The sequence below is a fragment of the Chinchilla lanigera genome, unplaced genomic scaffold (assembly GCF_000276665.1).
Source record: "Chinchilla lanigera isolate Chin_1 unplaced genomic scaffold, ChiLan1.0 scaffold00065, whole genome shotgun sequence".
Taxonomy (NCBI): domain Eukaryota; kingdom Metazoa; phylum Chordata; class Mammalia; order Rodentia; family Chinchillidae; genus Chinchilla; species Chinchilla lanigera.
Genome location: NW_004955466.1, coordinates 11278502 through 11286798, shown reverse-complemented (window position 1 = coordinate 11286798; position 8297 = coordinate 11278502).

Sequence of the window (8297 nt, the reverse complement as noted above, 5' to 3'; positions counted from 1 at the left end):
GGGCCGCGCCGGCGGAGGGAGCGGGGGCCGCTGTGCCTAGGTCCGCGTCCGCCGGCCCGGAGCCCCGAGAGTCTCGCGGACCCGGCGCTCCACCGGACCCGGCGTGGGAGGGGGAGCTGTGAAAGGTGGAGCGAACTTGGGAGCCGCTAGGAAGAGGAAGTGTAAAGCTTTGAGCTGTGGGAATAGGAGGATGGCTGTGAACGCCCGAGCGCTCAGAGGCGAAACAGAGACCAGGTAGTTCCTCTTCCCGCTCTCCCTCTCCCTTCCCGCCCAGGAAAATGGGGGTGAACGCGATCGACGGGTGCCGAGGGCCTGGGGAGCGGGGTCCGACCCTCGGCGACCCCCTCGGAGCGTGAGGCGTGGCCCCTCCGCCGTCCGCAGTGCTTTTTAGCGGGAGGTGGTGGAACTCACCAGCCCACTGAGCAAATTCGGTTTTTAAAAAAGTGATTTGTGGGGCTGGTCGTGTGCTTTCGAGATGGAAGTTTTCATAGCTCAACATGTTTGCAGCTCTGCCGTAATCTGAGCTCTGTAAAAAGTGGGGCATACTGGCACGGTTGTAACATGCAAGAGTTAGAGCCTTTGTCACTATAAAGAAATTAAGGAAAACTTACCACGTTTCAGGAAGAGAGTCAAGGTACAGGGCTGACAGTTTGTTCCCTTGTGCCTAGTTCTGTTCTGGTTGTCTTACATGTATTAGCTCATTTATAGTTTTGTGCCCTATAGAAATTAGACATTTACGTACAGATAGGCCTATGGACGCTTGTTTTTTCGCCTTTGTAACACCAACAGACGACTCCAAATCAACTGTCTGTAAATACAGGAACGACTGAACTTACGCAATTCATAAATCATATATTAATTCTGCTGGTGTGTAGAATGAAATGGAGATGAGTGTGTATACACTTCCAGTTTCTATAGTTGCTTTGCAAATTATCCTCACAATTTAGCAGTAGAAAGCAATCATTTATTATGCTCCCAGATTCTTTAGGTCAGAAATTCACAGCAGGATGGCTTTTCTTTGCTCCATTACACATACGTCATTAGGGAGACTCAAAAGTTGAGAATTAGAATCATTTGAAAATTCATTCAGGCTGGGAGTTAATGCTGCATAGGGGTTAGAGGCCTCAGTTGTGGACCTCTTTACGTGGTCTTGTATTATGGATTCGTTTGGGCTTTCTTGCAGCTGCTTGGCTGGTTCTTAAGACAAGCATACTGAGAGCGAGCGAGCCAGGCAGAAGCATATCGCCTTTGTGGACCTAGTCATGATATGTCACTTCTGCTGCATTATATGTATCCCAGCAGTCACAGAATTACATCCAAGTTCAAGGGATGGGGAAGTTCAACACTATAAGGTGGGGATGAAGACATTAATAATGAAAACCTCTTGATAGGGAGAGGTTCTCAAAGACCATCTGCGACCAAAAAGCATTGCTGTGACCATTTTTGGAAAATACAACATTCCCTAAGCACTTAATTTCTAAGACCTCCGAAGCTACTACAGGGAAGGGGAAAAATAAACAAGATGTAGAAGTACAGTGTGATCTCTTTATGTTCTTTAAAAAGCACAAAACCCATATTTTCAAACATGCATACAGTGTTTAAAGTTACGTGTTTTTCAAAATACATAGTTTATACATATTACCTGGATGTTCAGGCAAACAACAGTCTGTTCACATCATGGAGGGTAACTAACCAAATGGCCCTCACAGAATTTTTAAGGAAATGCTTAAGGGTAATTTTTATTTAGAAAAATTTGAGTCATTCATTTTGGAATAAAATCCGTTTCAAGGGCCAAGGATATAGCTCACTGGCACAGTGCCTGCCTGGCAGGCACAAGGTTCTGAGTTCAATTCCTGGCACCAAAAAACAAACAAACAAAAAAACCTTCAAAACCGTATGACTCCACAGTAATGAAAGTGGCAGGTAGTCTTCATGCTCTTTCCATATTACAACTTGGCATTGAGCTTGCTCAATTGAATGTTGTCTCAAAGTTATTTTCAGAAAGTTAATGTTGTGCAGACCTCCTTAACATCAGGGACTAGGTGTTACCACTTTGTTTTTCATCTCTAACACACAAAAGGAGACTTTAGTTAAACTTTTTAGCGATCTAGAACCCCTACAATGACAAAGTAAATTCTATTTTCCTTAATAATAAGTTGGTATGATTTCAGATATCAATGCTCCAGTGACTCCACATAGTTAAAATCCCAATGATGGTCATCTAAATCAGACAACCTCTCTAAGAAATCTTTCTTTATACTTAAAAAAAATTTTCACTCATGTTTACTGGGTATGATGATAGCATTATTTTAGTCACAGTCATAGGATTAGTTCACTGTAATGCTTTAAGCATAATTGTCTATTATGAGGCTCCAAAAAGACAGCTACTTCCATGATCAATGATTTTTTTTCAAACTTTTCTTATTTTAAAGAGAAAAGAAAGCAAAATAACAACAAAGATAAAAATAAGACAACACAAAAACAATAAAGATGCACAATTTCAGAAGATGACAGGAAATGAACCATGGTTGTTATATTACATATTATTATCTTTAACAAAGTTGCTCAGATTACCAGATGTAAGAATGCAAGATTGATCAAACAATTAAAGAGATTAAAAAATAATTTAAGAAAACATTAGAAACAATACAGTTTCACTAATTAAGATGGTAGGAAATCAACAATGGTTGTTATATTGCATATTGTCTTCAAATTAGTTGTTCAGGTTACCAGATAAAAGCACGCAAAATTGGTCAAAAAAAATTTAAGCATTAACTGTTTCTTTCAATAAACCACTGGACATTAGCAGTACAGTTATCCTAGCTATCCTTATATATCCATATATATTTTTTTCCCTTCCTTCTTTCTCTCCTCCTTTCCCTCATCTCATTTGTTCCTTCCATTTGAGCAATTTCTTTCCCTTTCACAATATCTATTGTACTTTTGGAGTTTTATTTACTCTTTTAGATTCTTACAGTAGGGAGACTATGTTTACACATGCAGGTCTGATTTATTTCACTGATGGGTATAGTCTCTATTTTACCATCCATTTACCTATAAATTCTCCAGTTTATCTTCTTTTATAGTTGACTTATTGGAAAATAAATGGTTCCAGAGCAGAGGAAGTATAACCGGTGATAATCTTCTCTCTGGATAATTGGTATTTTCATTGGTTTGTAATATTCTAAGATGCAACAGTCGCTTTCACTGTTGTTCTCTTTTGAGTAACAAAAGGACGTCTTAATTTTTTTTAGAACAAAATCTTTTTTAAATTAATTAAAATGACTAGTAGGAATTTCAAAACAACATCCTAAAGCAAAGTTCTGAAATTAGTTTGGAAGGAGAAAATTTCTTTCCTTAATCTGTCCTTATTCTTTTCGAATAGCAAGACATTTTTCTCTTCTTGGCTAGATTTAGAGAGGAAACCTAGCTGTGTACCAACACTATAAGGTGGGGTGAAGACATTAATAATGAAAAGGTGCTTTAAATTCTCTTGACTCAGCAGGATGACATTATGTGCCATAGGCACAAATGCTGAATAATTTAAACATTTGTCTAGTTTTATTGTACACATCATGTGGTTCTTAATGCTACTAATCCTGTCTATTATACATAAAACCAAGAATGTATGTATCCTTTACTTTGTTTCGTTCTAGATGAAAGAAAGGGCATATATCAAAATTGAAGGCTATAGAATTTAATCAAAGGATGAATATTAATATATTGTTTTACTACCTGTAATCCTGGAACACTCGGAGATTCCCATGTAAAGTGCTTTAATTAACAACTGTATTCTTCCCTTTGAATGTGGGGCGTGACAGTCTGTTCTTTAACCCTGTGTCCTTTTGAGAGCAGTGACTGGCACTGCTCTCACAATTGTAGGCACAGATTTTGTCTGTAGAAGCGAGGCCTTGGCCCCAAGAGGGTTGTAGTCAAATGGTCTCCATTTCCATTACTTTCAGCCTCACACTAACTTTGCATAATCTTCCCAAAGACAAGGACGGCTAGTTCTCAGACATACACTGGGGCTGGTGAGAAGTGTTGGAGTAAATCATATATTCCTTCATATTAAAGTTGTTGAGTGCTGGGGATATAGCTCAGTGGCACAGCACCCGCCTGGAAAGCACGAGGTCCTGAGTTTGATACCAAAAGAAAAAAAAAAATTATTGCGACTTCTTGTTCTCCAGTTTAGCTATGTTTGCAGATACCAGGCCAACTTCATCGAACAACCACAATCCTTGATGATTGCTTGCTTCACACGTTTCATCACATGACTGCCAGTGTCTCACGAGAAAAGAACTGTTCCTAGTTACTTTCGCACTTTTCACCCCTGCCTGTAAATTTGTCTGTTTGTGAACTTACCCACCCGCCAGATTTAGAGAGTGAGACATGGCCCATCCAGTATTCAGTGTCTCCCTCTACCTGTGTTCTTGATGCCATCTTTCAGTCTTTTGCGGACCTAGCCCTTTTGTTTCTCCCTCCTGAATTTCCCATGTTACTTTTGCTAGCTGCTGCTTCTCAGTTTAAAAACATGCTCTGTCTGAAGACTTTTTCTGTGCCATTCTGTCCCCTATTCCTCTCCATCACAAAGTCTAGTCTACAATGAGTGTCTGCTGTCCCCACCCAGATGCAGGCTTTCCCTCCACCCAATGGGTTAGCTTCTATCTCAGTCTTTCCTTTGACAGTGCTTTGGCAAAAGTCACCTGTTATATCCCAAAAGCTAAATCCTTTGGATTCTTTAGCTCTCATGCTGCTTTATTCCTCTGACATTTCTTCCTGGTACACTCTTCTGCAGACTCTTTCCTTGGTGCATTAGTCAACTTTCCATTATTTCCTGCCGTTCAGAACGTCAATTTAAAATATGCAATTTATGGCAATTAAATATATGAGTGAAAATTCTGAACTGAACTTCCTGTACTTCCAAGAATGTGCCAAATAAGTTCTGACCTCTATATTCTTTTTTTTTTTTTGTACCAAGAATAGAACTCAGGACCTTGCGCTTGCCAGGCAGGCACTTATGCCACTGAGCTATATCCTCGGCCCCTCTATCTATATTCAAGCTCACTCCCTAGAATCATCACAGACAACCCTAATCCACTCCGTCTCTCTTGCTTTCCCTTTCTCCTTTTTTGTGCCAATGCTCCCTTCTCATTACTACTTGAAAAACTGACTTCTCCCTGTTCTGAGTGCTTTGAACTTCTGTGGCTATACTTGTTTATGGTCTTGCTTTGCTTGTCTGTGCTTTTTGTAGAGAATACTTAAGGGTAGGAATTATGTTTCATTCTTCATTCTACTGCTGTATGCATAATAAATTACTTTAAAAGCATAAGTGCAATATTGACCTTGCTGTATATTTTGTCAGATTATCGTCTCTCTTGGTGTAAAGCCTTTAACTGAGTTTCATTGTGTAGAACTTCTCTTACCACATGCATGGCCTGTTTCCCTGAAAATAAGACTTAACTGAAAAGTAGTCAGTCTTGAAAATTAGAAATCAAAAATACCAGCCCTGAGCCAGGCATTGTGGCACATGCCTATACTCCTAGCACTCAGGAGGCTGAGGCAGGAGGATTACTGTGAGTTCAAGGCCAGCCTGAACTACATAGTGAGACCCTATCTCAAAAAATAAAACCAAAATACTAGCCCATATCAAGCTATGCTTGCCCTACCTGCTGTACCGAGTAGCTACCAAGGAAGAGTGATGCAGGTAAGGCAAGGACAGCCTGACTGGGGCTAACATTTTTGATCTCTAGTTTTCAAAGCTAATTATTTTGCACTTTGGTCCTATTTTCTGGACACTGAACACAGTGGTATATTGGGGCTTAACATAATTTTCCTTAAAATAATGACTTATAAATGTGTTCCTATTATTAAAATGAACACTTTGAAGCAGTGTGTTCAGGTGACAACACAACCTATATTTGCATGATTGATAACATTATCTTGGCAGTAGGTCGACATAGCTTTCGCGACATGTTTTAATGGAGGGAATATTTTGCATGGAGGCTGACTTTGTGAAACTAGTTTAGGAAAAGTAAGTGACTGTAGATATTGTTTGAATGTTGCATTAAAACACAAATTATATGAAACAAAATACTTGTTTGTTTTCATTACTTTTTTCTGCATGAGAAAATACAGAGCCAACCAAGATATTAAAAAACTAGGTTTAAGTCCAGTTGTGGTGGCACACACCTGTAATCCCACCACTTGGGAGGCTGATGCAGGAGAATCGCTGTGGGTTTAAGGCCAGCTTGGGCTACAAAGTGAGCTCAAGGCCAGCCTGAACTGCATAGTGAGAACCTGTCTCAAAAAGACCAAAAAAAAAAAAAAAAGATTTAGAAAGAGCTTGCAGGACTCACTGGGAGTAGATAAGTCTATATTGCTAATATATTTTGATTTGTTATTCATTTTAAATATTTACACAAAATTGTCAAACCTAAAATGCAACCACAATAAAGAAATAGAAGGGAAACAGTAGCCAAGCCATTTGTAATGTCGTATTTATACGTAGTAATGGAAGTCTCCAAGAAGTAGTATGTAAACCTGCAGTTGCTTCTCAGAGTTCCCTTGGGAGAATCCTTTGAAGTTTAGGGAGTGGCTGATGGGTCCTTTGATCTTCTGAGTCTTTTTGCACTTCAGGGAGCTTTGAAGGAAGGCAATTTTGCTTATCACAGGGACCTATTGTTAAGCAGAAGAAAAAGCAACTTCCTAGGTCTATTGAGCTAGGTGGTGCAGGTGAGAGGCTTTCCCAGACCAGCTGTCAGAACTGCCGCTTAGGCCCTCACTTTTTCCAGAGATAATTCCATGGTATGGCGGTCCCCTAATCCATGTCAAGTCCTATAGTGTTAGTTAATTGCCACTAGCCTGTTCTTTAATCTTAACACATTCTTTGAAATAACTGCCTACATAGAAAAGAATTCATCTTATAAAGATTTTTTAAAATAATTCTTACTGTTTTAACTAAAGCAATGCCTGCTCATTCAGAGAACTACTAAAGAGTAAAGAAGTGCATATTAGGTATGAAATAATCACAATACACCTTTTGATGCATTTTCTTCCAATGTTTGTATCGTGTACACAAATAAACATCAGTGTATTCTGCGTGTGTAGTTTGTGTACTTTAAAAAAACTATTATTTGAACATCATCTCATGTCTTTAAATATTATAAACATTTTATGATATTGTTAGGTGGAGTTTAAGGATTAGAAACAGTCTATGAGGGTGTCAGAATGGGTTTTTTTGCCCCCATAAATGGCAAAAATTTGAAAAATCTCTTTTAAGTATTTAACACAGTTATCCATATATCTATTAACTGAATCCAAGATTCGGGACTTCACAATGAGCAAAATGCTCATAGCATCCCAGGACCGCAACCATTGCAACTTGTGTATCATCCTTATTTTGATACTGATTAGCATCAATTGGGGAACCTTTTTAAAGAGTTTTTGGGAGGTCAAATATGATCAGGTTATCTCGCTCATTCACCCACTTACTCAGTTTATAGCTACTGCTCCCCTACTGTTCATTACAAATACTAAGGAGACCAGGGCAGCCCTTGCCCTCACAGATTCTACAGTCAAGACAGCCAATTAAACCAGAGACTAATAATATTCAGAAAAGACTATAATAGGAAAAATAGTGACTAGGAATAACGCACATAGCATGGACAGCTGTTTCCCCATAAAAGCAGTGTTTAACCAGAGACTGGAGGGTAAGCAGGAGTGAGACAAAAGAGAAGGGTTGGGTCTGTTTTGACTCAAGACAACTGTAGAAGCAAAGCCTGGTGAAGTTCAGAAAACCTGGAAGACAAGGGGCCAGAGCGGATCCTGGGGAGGAGGATGAGCAGAAGCCTTGGCTACCCAAGTTTAGACTTTATCCCAAGGTACACTGGAAATCTGTTGGGGATTTTCTTTTTGAAAAGGTGACTTTTTCTGTAGCCTGGAAAATGGATTGAAGTTGGCAGTGTGGATGGAAGATAACGAGAAGTTGTTTGAAAACTGCAGGAAGGAAGATGAGCTCTGTAGTTACAACCTAGCTGAGAAGGACCTACAAGATGACAGCAGGTGACGTTCTATAACATACTTTATTCCTTTCAGTCGTTCTTTATATTTAGTTTCTGGCCCTATTCAACCAACCTAGCATGTACTAAACACTTCATGCATGGTTGCTGCTTTGTTTGGAGAAGGAATCTGTCTTTCTCCAAAGGATAAAATATAGGGAGAGGAAGATTCCATTCTAAGAACCATTTTCTTGGGCAGGCCCTGCTTTCTACATTCACTCAGGGAACATGGGGTCCTGT